The sequence below is a fragment of the Hibiscus syriacus genome, unplaced genomic scaffold, assembly GCF_006381635.1.
Source record: "Hibiscus syriacus cultivar Baekdansim isolate YM2019G1 unplaced genomic scaffold, ASM638163v2 tig00110683_pilon, whole genome shotgun sequence".
Taxonomy (NCBI): Eukaryota; Viridiplantae; Streptophyta; class Magnoliopsida; order Malvales; family Malvaceae; genus Hibiscus; species Hibiscus syriacus.
In genome coordinates, this window is record NW_024062823.1 from 1,242,603 (window position 1) to 1,259,801 (window position 17,199).

General features: G+C 35.6%; 1 pseudogene; it reads left to right on the forward strand.

Moving 5' to 3' along the window:
* The first annotated feature begins 5,101 nt into the window (after window positions 1-5,101).
* Window positions 5,102-11,106, forward strand: LOC120138318 (annotated as a pseudogene).
* The last annotated feature ends 6,093 nt before the right edge of the window (window positions 11,107-17,199 follow it).

The window sequence follows — 17,199 nt, forward strand, 5'->3', positions numbered from 1 at the left end:
AGATTTGGCTTTCACAAAGAATTACTTGAAAAGATCTTGTCAAGATTCAACATGCAAGATTGTAAGCCAATTTCTACCCCTCTTCCTATTACTTCAAATTATCCTCCAGTGTGAGTCCTAACAATGAAGAAGAACTATGGAGATGTCTCGAGTACCGTATGCATCGGCAGTGAGAAGTTTAATGTTCGCTATGATATGCACAAGACCAGACATTGCGACTTTGCACAAACAGTGGGAGTGGTTAGTTGGTACATGACGAATCCAGGCAAAGAGAATTGGAATACAGTAAAGAGGATCCTGAGATATATCAAAGGGACCTCAAATGTTGCATTATGTTACGGAGGATCAAATTTACTTATTAATGGGTATGTTGATCTAACTATGCAGGGGATTTGGATAAAGCAAATATTACAGGATATGTGTTCAAATTGCTTGTGGAGCTGTAAGTTGGGTTTAAAATTGCAGTCATTGTGGCTACATCCACAACAGAAGCAGAATATAAGCACTACACAAGCCAGTAAAGAAGCAATTTGGTTGAAGATGTTATTGGAGGAGCTTGGGCACAATCTAGAGTATGTCTCTCGTTTTGTGATAGTCAAAGCGCCTTGCATCTAGCAAGGAATTCAACATTTCATTCAAGGAAAAACTCATACGAGTTCAATACCATTTCATTCGTGAAAAGGTGGAAGAAGGGACGGTAGATATGCAGAAAATCCATACCAAAGAAAATATAGCAGATTTTAGACGAATGCAGTAGATACTGATAATTTACTTGGTGTCGATCCTCTTGTGGCCTGTCAAATGTAAGCACATGAAGATACAAGGTAGAAAGAATGGTGTGAAGATATGATTGTTCCAATCAAATCTTCAAGTGGGAGATTGTTGAAAATGAGGCAAAGCACAGAAAATTGTCAATTACTTTCGATGCAAATGGTGCAAGTGGACATGATTTTGTTGAATTTTCAAATGGTAAAATCACAAACTTTAGTCCATAAATTTTAGGGTATTGTAATATTAGTCTTAGCTTCAACTATAACCATAGCTCATTTAGCTTCAAAACCATCTCAATCATTCTAGCTTTCTCCCAATACTAGAGAATTTGAAGAGTTTTCTTGAGGGTTGTTTTCTTTTTTTTATCGAGAGAGAATTGTTATTGTCTTCTTTATCTTCATTTTTATTTATCAAATTATTAGTTGCGATTTTGCTCTTTCCGATAGTCGTATTTCGCAACACAATGTTGGTCTTAATGGTAGGGTTGGCTCACGGTTTCAACCTTCGAGATGCTTAAGACCAGAGATCCCTTGAGCCCTTATTTTTCTTGTGTGTGCCGAGGGTCTATCGTGCTCCTCAATTCTACTAAATGGACATGTCCATCAGGGGTATGACGTTAGGTCATTAAAGATTAGCGATTGGACACTTGTTCACCGATAATAGCATTTTAATTGCTGATGCTTCTCTTTCGGGCGCCACCAGTTTAAAAGAGCTGATTGATGTTTATTGCAATGCGTCTGATCAGCAGGTTAATTTTGGGAAGTCGCTTGTTTTTTTCAGTGCGAATGTTCCCCGGCTGTTCGGGATCAGATTGCATGCTATTGGGTGGGGGTTTCATCCATCATGAGCGCTACTTGGGTTTACCGAATGGTGGGTAGTGGTAAAGGCATCCTTCTCTTACTATCTGGATCGAATCAATAAGAAGGTAGCAAATTTGGGGCTGCGTTTTCTCTCCATGGGGGAAAAAGAGGTCCTAATTAAGAGTGTTTTGTAAGCTATTCCCATTTACGCCATACAATTTTTTTCTTCTTCCTTCAACACTTTGTAGGGCTATGGAACAAACATGGCAAAATTCTGGTTGCGGAGTAATGGTGCGGTAGCGGTATACATTGGTGTACGTGGAGTCACCTTTCTTTTCCGGAATCTTGTGGGGGTCTGGGGTTTTGAGATCTCTGTCACTTTAATGTTTCCCTTCTTGTCAAACAATGTTTGTGCCTCATAACTCAGCCTCATTGCTTTCTTGCTCGGGTTTTCAAGGTTCGTTATTACCTACGGGATGAGTTCTTGACCTCTAGTCTCGCTCCAATCCCTCCTATGCTTGGAGAAGCCTTTAGAGTGTGCGCGGTTTATTTAAAAAAGTTATGAGTTGCACATCAGATTGGGGAAAAGGTGAATATTGGAATGAACCATGGTTACCGGTAAGGCTGATGGTCGATCAATACTCATCTATCGACGTCAACCATACCTATGTTTTGGATCTCATTAATAATGTTTCGACCACTTGGAAATATGATATTCTGTTGGATCTTTTTGGTATGGAGCAAGCGTCGCTAATTAGCTCCATTCCTTTTTCTAAGACGAGTCTGCAAGATAACTTGTTTGAAGGCCGGAGATGCCTGGTACTTATTTTGTGAAAGTGGTTATAGATGTTCCGGATTGGTCAGGATGAGCTATCTGAATCGGTGGAGGTTTCGTGGTTTATTCGATTTTGTGGCAGGTTGATTTACCTTCTAAGGTGAAGACATCGTTTTGGAGGATAGTAAACGATTTCATCCCCACTTTTGCAAATCTACAGGTAAGAAGGCTCGTTTTACTAATGTATGCCCCATTTGTCACTCCTCTCCCAGTCCGCCGTTCATCTTATGCGCGACTGCTGGTTTGTGAGACAATTGTTAGTGACTCAGGGTTTAACCCTCTTTTCGGCTAATATGAGATTACCATTGAAAATCTGGCTTACTTCTTTCTTAATATTTTGTTAGTCGAATACAAAAGGTTTTAGTTCTCACTCTTGGTAGTTTTGGTTCACTCGCACAAGGTGCTCCGTGAAGGGTTGATGTGTCGTGTTCAGGTGCCCTTTCATCTATCAAGAGCTTTCTATGTCGAACTGAAGTGTCGCCTATCTCAGCATCTCCTAGTACCATGGAGGTGGAGATTGCTGGCGGGTTCTTGCTGAGGGTTTGTTTAAGTTTAACTTTGATGTTGCGTTTAACGCCCTGACTAAGAAAGCTACTTCTGGTGTTATCTGTCGTTATAGTGTGAGTCTTATTATGGCGGCTTGTACCTACCCCGATCGGTACGTGGCATATGGTTTTGTGGCTGAAGCCTTGCATGTCTCCAAGCTGTGACGTTGCAAGGGATCTTGGCTTTATGAGGATAATGGTTTAAGGTGACTCGCTTATAGTTATTAAGAAGTTGGGTGTTCTTGATATTGATGGTTCGGTGAATAGTCCTATTATCGTTGATATTAAGGAGGTCTCTAAGGCTTTCGTTTCGGTCCCAATTCGATTTTGCTCGCCAGAAGGCCAATTCTGCATCTCGCGCCCTAGCTTGTGATGGTCAAGCTCATCGTCAGGAACATATGGATCTACTATCTCCCCCAAGTGCAACCTTAGCTGCTGAAAGGATCGGGTAGGGTTGTAGTTCCCTATTATCCTTGTTCTGCGCGTCAGTTGGGTTCATATCAGGTGATCTGTTGGGTTCATATCAGGTGATCTGTTGCTTGTTGCTCACTTGATGCCTTGTGTTTCTTTTTTCTCGGGTTTTCCCTGTTATCTGATTTTGATGCACTCTGAGTCTCTTAGGCTTATTTGTTTACTTCTGAATGATTAAGTACTGAATGATTCAAATGTTGAATGATTCAGAGCTCTGTATGAATAAGCTCTAAATATGCCTGATATTTGATAATGACTCTGAATCATTCAATGTACTTCTGTGTTGAATCATTTAACACTGTTTTGCTTAATCAGTCAGCACTAATCATTTAGAGATGAGAAACAAACGCGTGAATGATGAACGATTCAACATTCAACGCTGAATGGTTCATTTAGAGCCAAACAAACAGTCCCTTAGTTTTTTTTCGTTGGTTTCGTTGTTCTTTTTTGGAGGGTTTGTTCTTTTCTTCCCTCAATGATGCCTTTGTGGTATTAGGGTTTGTTCTACGCTTTTGGTTTGTTGTTTTTTCTTGTACTTGATCTCATTCATATTAATAAACTAGCTAAACCTCTTATTCAAAAAATAATATTTAAAATTCAAATACATCTGGAAAAATACATAGTAGTTAAAATCTAACTATTATTGAATTACATCTTAAAAAAAGTTAATGCAACTTAAATCCCTCAATTTTTTAAAGTATATAAAAATAGTAGTGCACAACTGTATAACATCAGTGGTACACATCAGTAAATGGGATTTATCGTAGATTTTTCATACATATATACACTAACAAGTGGCCCACCAATTATTTTTAAGTATTAATATATATATATATAATGATAAAGAAAATTTTATCTGGTCCCTCAATTAAAAAGAATTATATTATGAAAAAAAAAATATTTTAATTCCGCAATAAATTTCTTAGTTTTGTCCATGACACTATCAATAATTAAATGTTGTAATGTTTTGATATTATAACATGATTTAAATCTTTGTGGTGTATATATCATCATATAAATTTCCCGAAAAAGAATTTAGTTAAAAATAAATGTAATAAAATAAACAATAAATATTATACCAGTCACATTAAAAAAAATGATTCATTTTCACATAATTGTTTTTGAATTTTATATATTTGCCATAGGAACCTCTACCACCTGATGACATAATATACGCAAGCACCATGATTAATGCTATCACTACTACTATATACTATATAGTAAATAAAATAAATGGGTAAGTAGAGTAATGGTAATTGAACTTTTCTAAAGCTTTCATTTAGTCACCCAACTTTCAAAACTTGTAATATAATCCCCCAACATTTAGTCCGTTTGCAATATGGTCCCCCAACAGTTACATCGGGGACCATATTGCAAATGAACTAAATGTTGGAGACCATATTGCAAACATACTAAAGTTGGGGACTGTATTGTAAGTTTTAAAAGTTGGGACCTAAATGAAAGCTTTAGAAAAGTTCAGTGATCATTACTATACTTTACCCTTATTTTATAGTGATGGAAAATGTACTGATGAGTAGCCTATACCGATGCGAATATCGTGGCAATAAGGATTGGAAGCTGTATAAACTTGCGGGAAAGGATTAGGAAAAGAATCTTATAGCCTCTAATCATGGAATTACCTTTCCTCCCTACTCACTGTAATCTCAATCTTCTAACCAATGGATCTGCTTTCACCTCTTCTATTCACACTGCTATTGCTTTCATCAGGTAATTCATAATTTCTCCCTTCTTATTTACATGATACATGGCTGCATTTAGGTGTTCTTTCGGATTTCAATAGTGCTTTGCGGTAGGGATACTGTTAAAAAATGTATCGTGTATATTATTACTCTGCTAAAACTACAATATATAGCACACTGTACAAGCAATAATACAAGAGCTAAAAACTGCTCCTAACTAATTCTCTATCAGCCTATAAACCAACTTCTAACAAACTAACTGATTATTGTTATCTTAACACTCCCCCTCAAGTTGGTGGGTAAAAACATTTGAAACCCTTAACTTGGTTGTCAAATACTAGTGTTGTTGTGTTCCGAGTGCCTTTGTCAAGATATCTGCAGGCTGCTCCCTTGAGGAAATGTGTTCAGCAGTGATGAACCCGTTTTGAATCTTGTCTCTAACAAAATGGCAATCAATTTCAATGTGCTTCGTTCTCTCATAGAAGACCAGATTAGAAGCAATCTGTAATGCAGCTTTACTGTCACAAAACAACTTGGCTGGTTGATCCTGTTTCACACCTAGTTCGCTTAGCAGTCCACTTAGCCAAACTAATTCTGCTGTAGTCATAGCCATACTTCTATACTCAGCTTCAGCTAAAGAACGAGCTACTGTTATGCTTTTTTGACTTCCACGAAATTAGGGAATTGCGAAGTTTTATACAATATCCTGTTACATACTTCCTTGATATTGGACAAGTTGCCCAATCAGAATCACAAAAGGCTGCTTCCATATATCGTAAAACTCTCAAGGCTGCTTCTAAGATTACACGTACTTGAGGAGTCCAGCAAAACTCCCTGCCCTGGATTCTTCTTAATATATCGCACAACTCTCAAGGATGCTTCCATATGCTCTTTTCCAGGCTGATGCATGAACTGACTTAGATGTTGTACTGAATAAGCTATGTCAGGCCTGGTGTGAGTCAAGTATATAAGCCTGCCTATGAGTCTATGAAATTGTGTCTTGTCTATCATACTTTCTTCATTATGCTTCAAGTATTTTGTATCCGAAATAGCATAAAGGTTATTATTTTGTTCCAATGGCGTTAAAGCAGGCCTTGCTCCCCCTGTCCAACTGTCTTCTATTAATTCCAGTGCATATTTATGCTGGTTTAATATGATCCCCTTCTCTGACCTTAATACTTCAAGTCCAAGAAAGTATCTCAATTCTCTCAAGTCTTTCATTTTGAACTTAGAACTCAGTATACACTTGAGCTCTTCTATCATCAGTATTACTTCCAATAATTAGCAAATCATCTACATAAACCAGTACAACAACCAACTTGTCTTCTACTCACCTTGTAAATAATGAGTAATCATGCTTGCTTTGCTGAAAACCCATTGATATAAGGGCTTCAGACGGCTTCTTGTTCCACTGTCTAGAAGCCTGCTTGAGTCCATATAGAGACTTTTGCAGCCGACAAACCATATGCTCTGGCTGGAAAGCCTTCTGGCAACTGCATGTAAACTTCTTCTACCAAATCTCCTTGCAAAAAATGCATTGTGAACATCCATTTGCCCAACGGCCAGTCAAAGATGGAAGCAAGAGCCAAAATCAGTCTCACAGTGGTGAGTTTAGCAACAGGAGAAAAGGTCTCCACATAGTCCCCCTCCTTTGATTGTACCCTTTGGCCACCAACCGAGCCTTGAATCTTTCAACCTCACCCGAAGCATGGTACTAATTTTATAAACCACTTGCAGCCAATGGGAACTTTACCAGAAGGAAAAGGTACCACAGTCCAAGTATTATTTAATTCCAATGCTTGAATCTCTTCTCTCATGTCCTGCCGCCATTTCGGATTTTGACAAGCTTCATTATAAGTGGTGGGTTCATGAAAATGAGAAACAGAGGCTAAAAAATGTTGAGTCGATAAAGGTAAATGAGAGTAAGAAATGTACTTAGAAATGGGATAAGCAGTAGAGGATGAAGTGGTTTGCAAGTGCAGACATAATCGTTTAACCAATTGGAGGCTTGGAGACACGAGAGGAATGTCTAGACACAACACAATCTTGTGCTAAAGGAGGAATACTAGCTTGAGGATGAGGATTGAAAAATTAGGACTACCAGATGCACCTGTTGAGACATCAGAAGGAGAAATTTATGGAATAGGTGACATAGCATGAAATTTGGGAAGAACTATAAGAATTATCAATATGAGACATATTAGTTGGTATTGAAGAGTCAAGGACTAGAAAATCAGAATCAGGAATATGAGAATGTGCAGGAAAAAAATGTGAAGATTCTGAAATAGGAAAATGAAAGGGAAAGATAACTTCATGGAAGACAATATCTCTACTCACAAGAAACTGCTTTGATTGAAGACTAAACAGAAGGTACCCCTTTGAGTTGAAGAATATCCCATGAAAACACAAGGAATAGCCTTAAAAGAAAACTTGTCAGAGTAGCTTGGTAGCATAACATAAACACCCAAATACCCTTAAATGAGAAAGATCATGAACTCTATGATGAAGGGCTTCAAAAGGAGTTTTGAAATTCAAAACAGATGAAGGTAACTTATTATATAGCAAGTTGTAGTAACACACTCCCCAAAACTTAATAGGAACTTTTGAGTGAAAAATGAAGTGCCCTTGCAACTTCGAGAATATGCCTATGTTTGCGTTCAACAACCTCGTTTTGTTGGGGAGTCTAAACGCAGGAGCTTTGGTGAAGAATTCCAAGTGAAGTAAAAAATTTAGAACATTGAGAATTAAAAAATTCAATGCCATTGTCACTACGAATTATTGAACAAAGGCTAAAAATTGAGTTTTGACAAAGGTGATGAATATTTTAAGAGAGATAATAGTGTCATTCTTCAATCTCAACAAGTGCACCCAAGTCATACGAGTAAAGTCATCAAATAGTTAAAAAGTACCTATGACCACTATGTGTAGCAATTCGATAAGGGCCCCATAATCTATATGAATGAGACTAAAAGGAGCTAGTGAAGAAGTGAGGCTAACAGGAAATGGGAGTCTAGTTTGTTTGGCTAAAGGGCATATGGGACAAGAGTAGTAATTTGGAATCCAAGTTAACAGAATGTAACAAAGGTAGTTATTCATGGTTGAAAAAGCAGCATGTCCCAAACGAGAGTGCCAAAGACGTATTATTACCAGAAACAACAGTCATACATTCAGTACAGGACTACAATCAACCAATTTTGAATCACAAGACAAACTAGAGGAAACACTATAAGACATTTGATGAAGTATGTGTAGATAACAAACTAGTAGGTGAAGCTGATGACTAAAAAAAATAAATCCCCCTAAACTCTTTACCAATCCCCTTCATCCTTCCACTTGAGAGTCCTGCAGAAGACAAAGTCAGGATAAAAAATAACAGAACAGTGCAGGTCACGGGTAAGCTTTGAAATGGAGAGTAGATTGTGAGTAAAATTTGGGATATATAACATATTAGACAATTGTGGTTGAATTTAGGAAGCATGAACCAAATATTTAATCGGAACAATTTTACCATTAGGCAATTGAATTGACCGGGAGGAGCACAAGATGGAGATTGCAAGCATTGTAAATTAGATAATATGTGATCTGTAGCACCTGTATCTAATACCCACGTTAGTGACTTGCTAGAGGCAGGTAAACAATTATCAATAATACCTGCAAGATTCACAGCAGAATCAACCGAAGCTGAAGATGACAGAAGATTAATGATCTGGTTGTACTGCTCCTGAGTAAAGGTCGGTGCTAAGGGAACCGACGAATGTGACTTGGCAGAGGCACCAGCAGGATCAGATGCAGCAACAGGGTCAGAGACAACTACTGCAGCCTGGGCGTTCTTGCGTTTAAAGAACTTGAAATTGGGTGGAAACCCTATAAGATGATAACAACTATCTCGTTTGTGACCTTTAACCTTGCAATAGTCACAAACACCTTGAAACCGGCGACGATCAGGAGTCCCAGAGCTTTTGGAGTAAAACACCGACGAATCGAGACTGAAAGGCGCAGTAGAGAGCTGAATCGCTGAGACTCCTCTTGAGCAACCATGGAGTACACCTGGTTCACCGAAGGAAGGGGCTGCATCAGTAGAATTTGACTTCGAACCGATGAGTAGGTCTCATTTAAGCCCATCAGAAATTGAAGAAGTTGCCGCTGAGCAAGGTGCCTGGAGTACTGCTGCGAGCTTGCACATTCACATGATGGAATCGGCACAAGTAGCATATTCATCCCACAGTATCTTCAATTTAGTGAAGTAAGTCGAAACACTCAACTCACCTTGAGAAATGGTGGCTATTTCATGATGGAGGAAGAAAATCCTTGAACCGTGTACTTTATCAAAGCGTTCCTTCAGGTCACTCCAAAACTGAAGCCGCATTTGAGGTGAAGACTATGCCAGCCGAGAGCTCCCTACTCACGGCGTTGAGAATCCAGGATAAGACAATGGCATTACACCTTCCTACTGAGGATGTAAATCAAGTTCATAGTGCTCCTTCTGGCAAGTTCCATCAACAAAGCCGAGTTTGTTCTTCGCCAACAGCACGATGCATCGATCTGCTCCAGACGTTGTAGTTCTCTAATCCAACAAGCTGATGAGATTAGCAGAGTACCTGGAGTATCTGACGAATGCAAGAAGAGGATGATTGAAATCAACAGTAGCTGATTCGTTCATTGGAGGCATGGAAATGGAGATCGTCGAACAAAATCCCTAGTAGAGTGATTTGGGGAAAGACGAGAGAGAGAGAATTGGTGTGGGAACGAAGCTGAACCACACTTACTTGGTTTAGAAATGGGCCAAGTAGAGTAACCCAACAGGAGAAAGCCTGGTAACTGATACCATGTTAAAAAAAATGCATCGTGTATATTATTACTTGTTAAAACTACAATATATAGTACACTGTACAAGCAATAATACAAGAGCTAAAAATAATGCTCCTAACTAATTCTCTAACAGCCTATTAACCAACTTCTAACAAACTAACTGATTATTTGCTATCTTAATAGATACAACTCTATGAATGTGCAAGAACCTTCACCATAATAAACAAACTGCAAGGAAACTATCTGGCCTGGGATTATCCCCGGTGAAAGCTTTAATGGTGGAGGTATTGAATTGAAACCACACCAATCTGTTGTCTTCAACGCCCCGGCTGGCTGGAGTGGTCGCATATGGGGTCGAAGCGGTTGCAAGTTCGACAACAATGGAAATGGTCCATGCTAGACAGGGGACTGTGGTGAAACCCTTAAGTGCGGAGCTGCCGGCAAAACCCCGGCATCACTCGCTGAGTTTACGCTCGCTGCTCTTGATTTTTACGATGTCAGTCTCGTCGATGGATTTAATGTGCCCATATATGTCACACCTTTAAAAGGTAAGGGAAATTGCTCCACTGCTGGATGCAACTCTGACCTGAGGCAAAATTGTCGTTCCAAGCTCGCTGTCAAGGCTAACGGAAGGTTATCGCTTGCCGAAGCGCATGCGATGTGTTCAACACAGATGAGTATTGTTGCAGAGGAACCCATGGAAACCCTTCCACTTGTCAACCTAAGTATTATCCCAAGAAGTTCAAGTCTGCATGCCCTTTTATAGTTATGCATATGATGATCCCACCAGTATTTTCACCTGTTCTGGAGCAGATTATGTCATCACCTTCTACTCAACTAGGTTCGTTATTTTTCCCGGAATTTATATCGAAACTTACCTATAATTTGGAGAATGAAGTCAATGAAATCATTATTCTGTTCAACAACCCTTTTTCAAAGTTATATTGACATAAACTTACGTGGTTGAATATTGTAGTGTGTAATCTCCTTTTGATTGATCAATTGTGAATTCAAGGCTTTGTTGTCGATGATTTTAGGAATCAAGCAGTATGCAGTTACCATGATCATAAGCTGATTTGCAAGAACAAAGCAAAATGGTTTACCCATTGGTAGGAAGATGGTGGGGAGCTTTACTTCTACTGCTCTTCATCACTAATCTCTGGAGCATTCTATAAGGGGAACGAAGATCAATCTATGTTTTAGTTAGGACATTGTATTTTTTTTCCTTCTCCAACGTGGCAAGGATGTATGATTTTATCCTGATATTTTTGCCATTTTAATATTCGAAAGTGGTTGTAATTGTAAGTATAACTCTTCTTTATCCTCTTCAACTTAACCGAAATTGTTAATTTTGGCATATATAATTATTATTTGGGTAAAGTATAGTAATGGTCACTGAACTTTTCTAAAGCTTTCATTTCAGTCTCCCAACTTTTAAAACTTGCAATACAGTCCCCAAACATTAAGTCCGTTTGTAAATATGGTCCCCCAATAGTTACGTCGGGGACCATATTTCAAATGGACTAAAGTTGGGGGATCATATCGCAAGTTTTAAAAGTTGGGGGACCTAAATGAAATCTTTAAAAAAATTTAGTGACCATTACTATACTTTACCCTAAAATAAAATAGAATAGAATATGATGAGCTCAAACAACTAGAAACTTTATCTGGAGCAACGCACCAAACTTTTTCATTAAACTTTCACCAAACTAAATCTGTATTTTCTCAATCGCATCAAATGACGTGGGTTTTCCCTTGGCAAAGATTTACTATGATCCTTTAGTCATCAAATGGCTAAGCTGCTCTTCCCGTGCAAAATTTCGATTTCCCTTTTTCTTTTACTTTTAAAAAGAAATCTTCAAAAGTAGCTAAGCTTGGGTGCAGGAATAGTAGTATCTTTAGCAATGGGTCCGAAAGGGGGGGGGGGGGGGTTTGAAAATCGAATTTTTTCAACTTGCATGATTTGGCTCAACACTCGGAGGACATTAATCTATATTTTCCATCCCATGCTACGTACTTTACAACTTCTCTTAATTTATTTTATCGAACTATGGTATTGGGCTATTATTTTGTGCATTTTAAATCTGAGATTTCCTTAGCATGTTTTATTTATTCATGTGATAATTTTCGAAGTAGCTCTAATTGCGGATACGTTATTATTTAACTTTGAAATGAACACACATTTTATAATAATTCAGTAAACAATATTAAACAACATTTGTTTTTGCTAAAATCACTCTGATAATGACATGAACGTTAATATTTGATTGTAATATATAGGTTAGATAAGAGGTGTGACCAAAAATATAAATTAAAAGTTGATTTTTAACAAAAACACTTCTAGAGAAGAGGTACATTAAAAGGAGAGAACAATAGGATGTCTTTCTTCCCACTATCTTTTCCTTCCTTTTCCTTTTTCTTTATTCCTTTATTAAAGGCATGAAAATTTCAGTTTCTTAACTTCTAAATTAGAAGATATGTAATATATGCCATTCCCCTACTACAAAAACGTGTTCAACTTTGTCTTGTACAAACTGCAAAGTAAGTATATTCTACTGATAAACATCGAATATCAGAATTATTTCTGTAAAAGTACATCAAATTAAAGGCAATGGCTATCTAGTTTCTTTCAACTTAGCTAACGTATCAAAACACAAAAAGCTTATACTAAAAAGAAAAAGCAATGGGAGTGATTTTATTTTTTGAGTTGTGAAAAAAAGAGAGGAGAAGGGTACTAAAGGGTGACCCACAATTCAAGGTGCTGCTGTTACTCTTCCTTAATCGAAGGGATTCTTTGTATGTTTATCAAATCCGAAATTCTGCCCCCCCCCCCCCATCATCATTTTGTGCATACAGATGAAGTCCCACATCCCCACTTCCAGTTTACTCATCTTGCAAACCATACAATCGGTTAAAAGCAACCGTTTTTTCTGTTCACTAGCCAATAATTTAGGATTTACGAAATGGGAAAATTTCTGGATTCTCTTGTTCCATCGAAATTCGATTACAAAATTATGTGTTTTGATCAGATGATGATCCATCGGTTCTGGGAAAATGTAGTTTTACCTACACCCTTCGAATAATTTGACATGTTGGGTTGACCCGGGCAGTTGCACTTCCCTTTCATTATCCTTTAGTAGAACTAGATTTAAATTCGATCTGATTTAAATTAATTTAAAAATCAGATATTTAACCTCATTAAAAGTAAAAGTTTTTTAACACCCTTTCCCGTACCCGTCACAGAATACAAGTCAGATATGTCACATAATACTTTCAAAAACATTTCTTAACCGAAAATGGGTAAAATTTTGTTTATTAAAATCAATCATCAAAATCAATTTAGTTAAATTGATAAATCGTGTAAAATCAAAAATAATACTTAAAAAGATTATGTTTAATTTAGGCAGCAACTTGGTAGTTCAATACTATAACATAACAAGTGAAACTGACTAAAAGCCCAAATAAACATTCATCTTTACACCCATAAAAATATAAATTTACGATAGCATCTATTAAAATACGCATTTGTAACCATATTTGTCTTACTAAAATCCACATATGAATCATTATAAATCATTTAAACATCATGGACATATCAGAGCTTTCTAATCCAATTTTAAAGCATCACCATATTATAGACACTTCTTATTTGTATACATACCAACTAGAAAATTTAAAATACAGTAGGATTTCATTATTGATACATGTAAATATTCATTGATGATTGATGTCAAGCTCAGCTCCTTACTCCTTTCACTTTTCTTTACTTATGCGTGAAACAATCACACGCTAAGTATACACTTAGCGAGGCATTTATAAATTTAAAATAAATATATTAAAACATATGTATATTTCAAGTGTAAAACATAATATGGATATCATATATTAGCATATAATATGAAATTGTCTTCCAAACCGTTTTCTCATACTATAAGTTGCAAATTAGCAATTCATATATAAGACACTTTATGCCAAATCAGAGTATACGAGGAAAGATTTACTTTCACTTGAATAGATCAAATCAGCACTTTTTAGTTTCATTCATATCATATAACATGTACTTTTCACAATTATCCAAATCATATAATAATTTACTTTTCATATTCATTTAAATAATGTAATTTTTACTTTTCACAAATTCAAATCATATAACCTATGCTTTTCACATGTAAGGCACATAGTATCAATTCAAACTATTTAATGAAAGAATTACTTTTAATTGAACCAATCATTTTCACTTTTCACACTCTTTCAAATCATAGCCCAATGTATATCAATGAGAATGCATGGTATGCGAGTCATGTACGAGTATGCACATAATTCAATTTTACTGCCAGAAAATAGATTGGACTTCTAGTACCGTATCGGTAAATGTATAGGAACTGTAGAACACAAAATCACTGTACCAGTAATTAGAAATATTACACCATCATCACATACAAGCAGGCACCAATATCACATGCGTGCCATAAAATGTACCATGTGCCACATAGTAAGTACAAGTACTATAGAACACAATATCAATATACCAATAATCAGGAATACATCACACCATCATCATATACGTACGTATACCAACATCAAATACATGCCATAATGTATCCTGAAGTACGATAGCACCATTAACACATACGTGCTATGCACGCATACTCCACCTCATGGCATTGCCAATTATACTAAGTTATCAATATTCATTCAATGGGCTTTTCTTATCAATCATGTATTATTCATTTATCAAAGTAGAAGTAGATACTAACATATCAAAATATCATACACATGTTCATTGGGCAGTTCATACCCAAAATTATCCATAACATTTAGTATAGTATCATGTAAAATATATTGGGCAGTTCATACCCGAAATATTTCATTTTCACATAATGTGGATATTATGAAAATAACATTAATCACTTTTCTTTTCGACATATAAGCATCATATCCATCATATTATTAACATCATAGTAATCATATAAATAATTGAGTGTCCTCAGTTCAAACATTTAAAATAACATATAACATAAAAAATATACAATGCATGATTTATCACAATCTCCTGTTTTGGTAGTTTACGCTACCCGTAAAGAATTAATATCTTGTATTAAATTAAACACTTAAATTTATTCCATTTATACCATTAAAACTAGACTTGAATATGAATTTAACCATATAAACACTTTCTAATTTTAATTGTACAATTTATGGTAAATTTTTTAATCCATTTTACAAAATTTGTTTTAAACAAAATCTGCTATCCAGTTTTCTGATCTATCATCAGTCAAAAATTCATATCATATAGTAGCCAATTCGAAATCAGTATAGTTTATTTTATAAAAAAACTAGATTGACATACAAATCTAACAGTATAAAAATAATCTTCTAATGACAAATTTTTCAAATATACTGTCAATCCAGGCAGATTTAGTTATTTTGCATCTTTAGCTTATTCACAATTCTATTAACTTCTAACAACATATTCAATAATCTAACGATCCATTCAAGTATTGCACGTATTTACTAATGATTTTCCATTTCAAAGCCATTAGTTCCACACTTTACAATTTAGTCCTTAAACTTTGACAAACTTCTAATTTGACCCAATCAACCTTCTAACATGAAAATCAACATTCTAACATTTTATTTCAGCATAGTATATCAACTTTTAAATAGTTTCACTTCAATCTCTCATGATTCAATAATATGCGAAATGGTTCCTATGATTATACAAAGTTCCAAATTAGTCCAAACAAATTTCCAAAGCATGTAGAATCACCGATTCATCATTTCTAACACTCGTATAATTTTTCCTTATTCCCTCCCCTTAGACTGAATTCATCAAAGTAAATTAATTTTGATTTTTAACTTGATTCAAGCATGAATTCAACCTCTACGCATTATTTTCATGCATTTACAATAATTTCCATATAAAAAACAATCCAAATTCAATCATCTCCATAAACCCTAACCTTGGCCAAATTATATATAAGTATTTCTAGGTGGTTTTCATCACATAAGCTTGGAAACAACTTTACAACGTCAATAACATCAAAATCCATCCTTAATTCATCATAATTTAACTTTTGCTTCACCCAACAATTTCATGAACTTGTGATTTAAGCATGGAAAACATGAAAAAATTGCACAAAATAGTAAATAATTTCATTTTAATACCCCAAAAGTTTTGTTAGTGGCCAAAATGAAAATTTTGAAAGTTTGGTGGCCAAAGTATAAAATTGGGAAAAGTTTAGGGGACCTAAGTAGTAATTTCCCAATAAAATTTTTTATTCCATAAATGGATAGTTTACTATTGAGAGTGGGGTTTTATTGAAATCATATTCTTGATTTGGAAATTTTGTTAAAAACTAGAAAATGTTAAAGTCCGATAAAAATTCAATAAATCGAATCAAATAGAAATTCCAGGAAAATTTGAAGGATGATAAATTATGCTTATAAATATTATTTACACATTTTAAAATGATGGAAAATAAAATGGAGCATTGGATTTGAGAACTTATTTTCATGTTCAATTTGGACCGTTAGATGAAAAATGACAAGATTGAAATTTTTGGAAAATGGCATGGGAAAAGTTGTAAAGTGCAAAATATTTTTTCCATATTTGACTTTGGAAGATGATAGGGTTTATGTGGCTTGGTATTATTGTAAATATCAAGTTTCATTAATGGCAAAATGGAAATTTCTCATTAAATGAATATTTTATTCATTTAAGCTTAAATAAAGGTTAAATTAACATGAAATGATCCATTATCTCCCCCATGAACAAGGTAAGAGAATTTTTATTTTTCATTTTTGAGCAATTTCCTTTGGATTTTGGAGCATGCCATGAAATAGAAAATTGTTCTATTCAAAAAGTCTATCATTTGTACCATTATTGTTGCTAATTTGGTTTGTGTTCAAAGATTCCAAATTCTAGGTTTGTGTTCACATTAGGGTTCATGGAATTGATAAATTATTTTGATGTTTTTGAGGTGTAGGATCTTATCCAAGAATGATTGATGATTAAAATCACTTGTACATGATTATATGAACGTATAAAGTTTCGGCCAAACCCTAGCTTTAGGGGAGAGATGTGTTTTTATGAAATTAAGTTATGGCTTTGATTGTAGAGATTTTATAAGGTCCAATCGAAGTTGATTTCATGCTTGAATCGAATCAAAATCGAGTAAAATCATGAAAACCCTAATCTTGAACATAAAAAGCATTAGGCCTTGACTATAGAGGATATAAAATTATGGAAAAATTAGGTGGGGGAT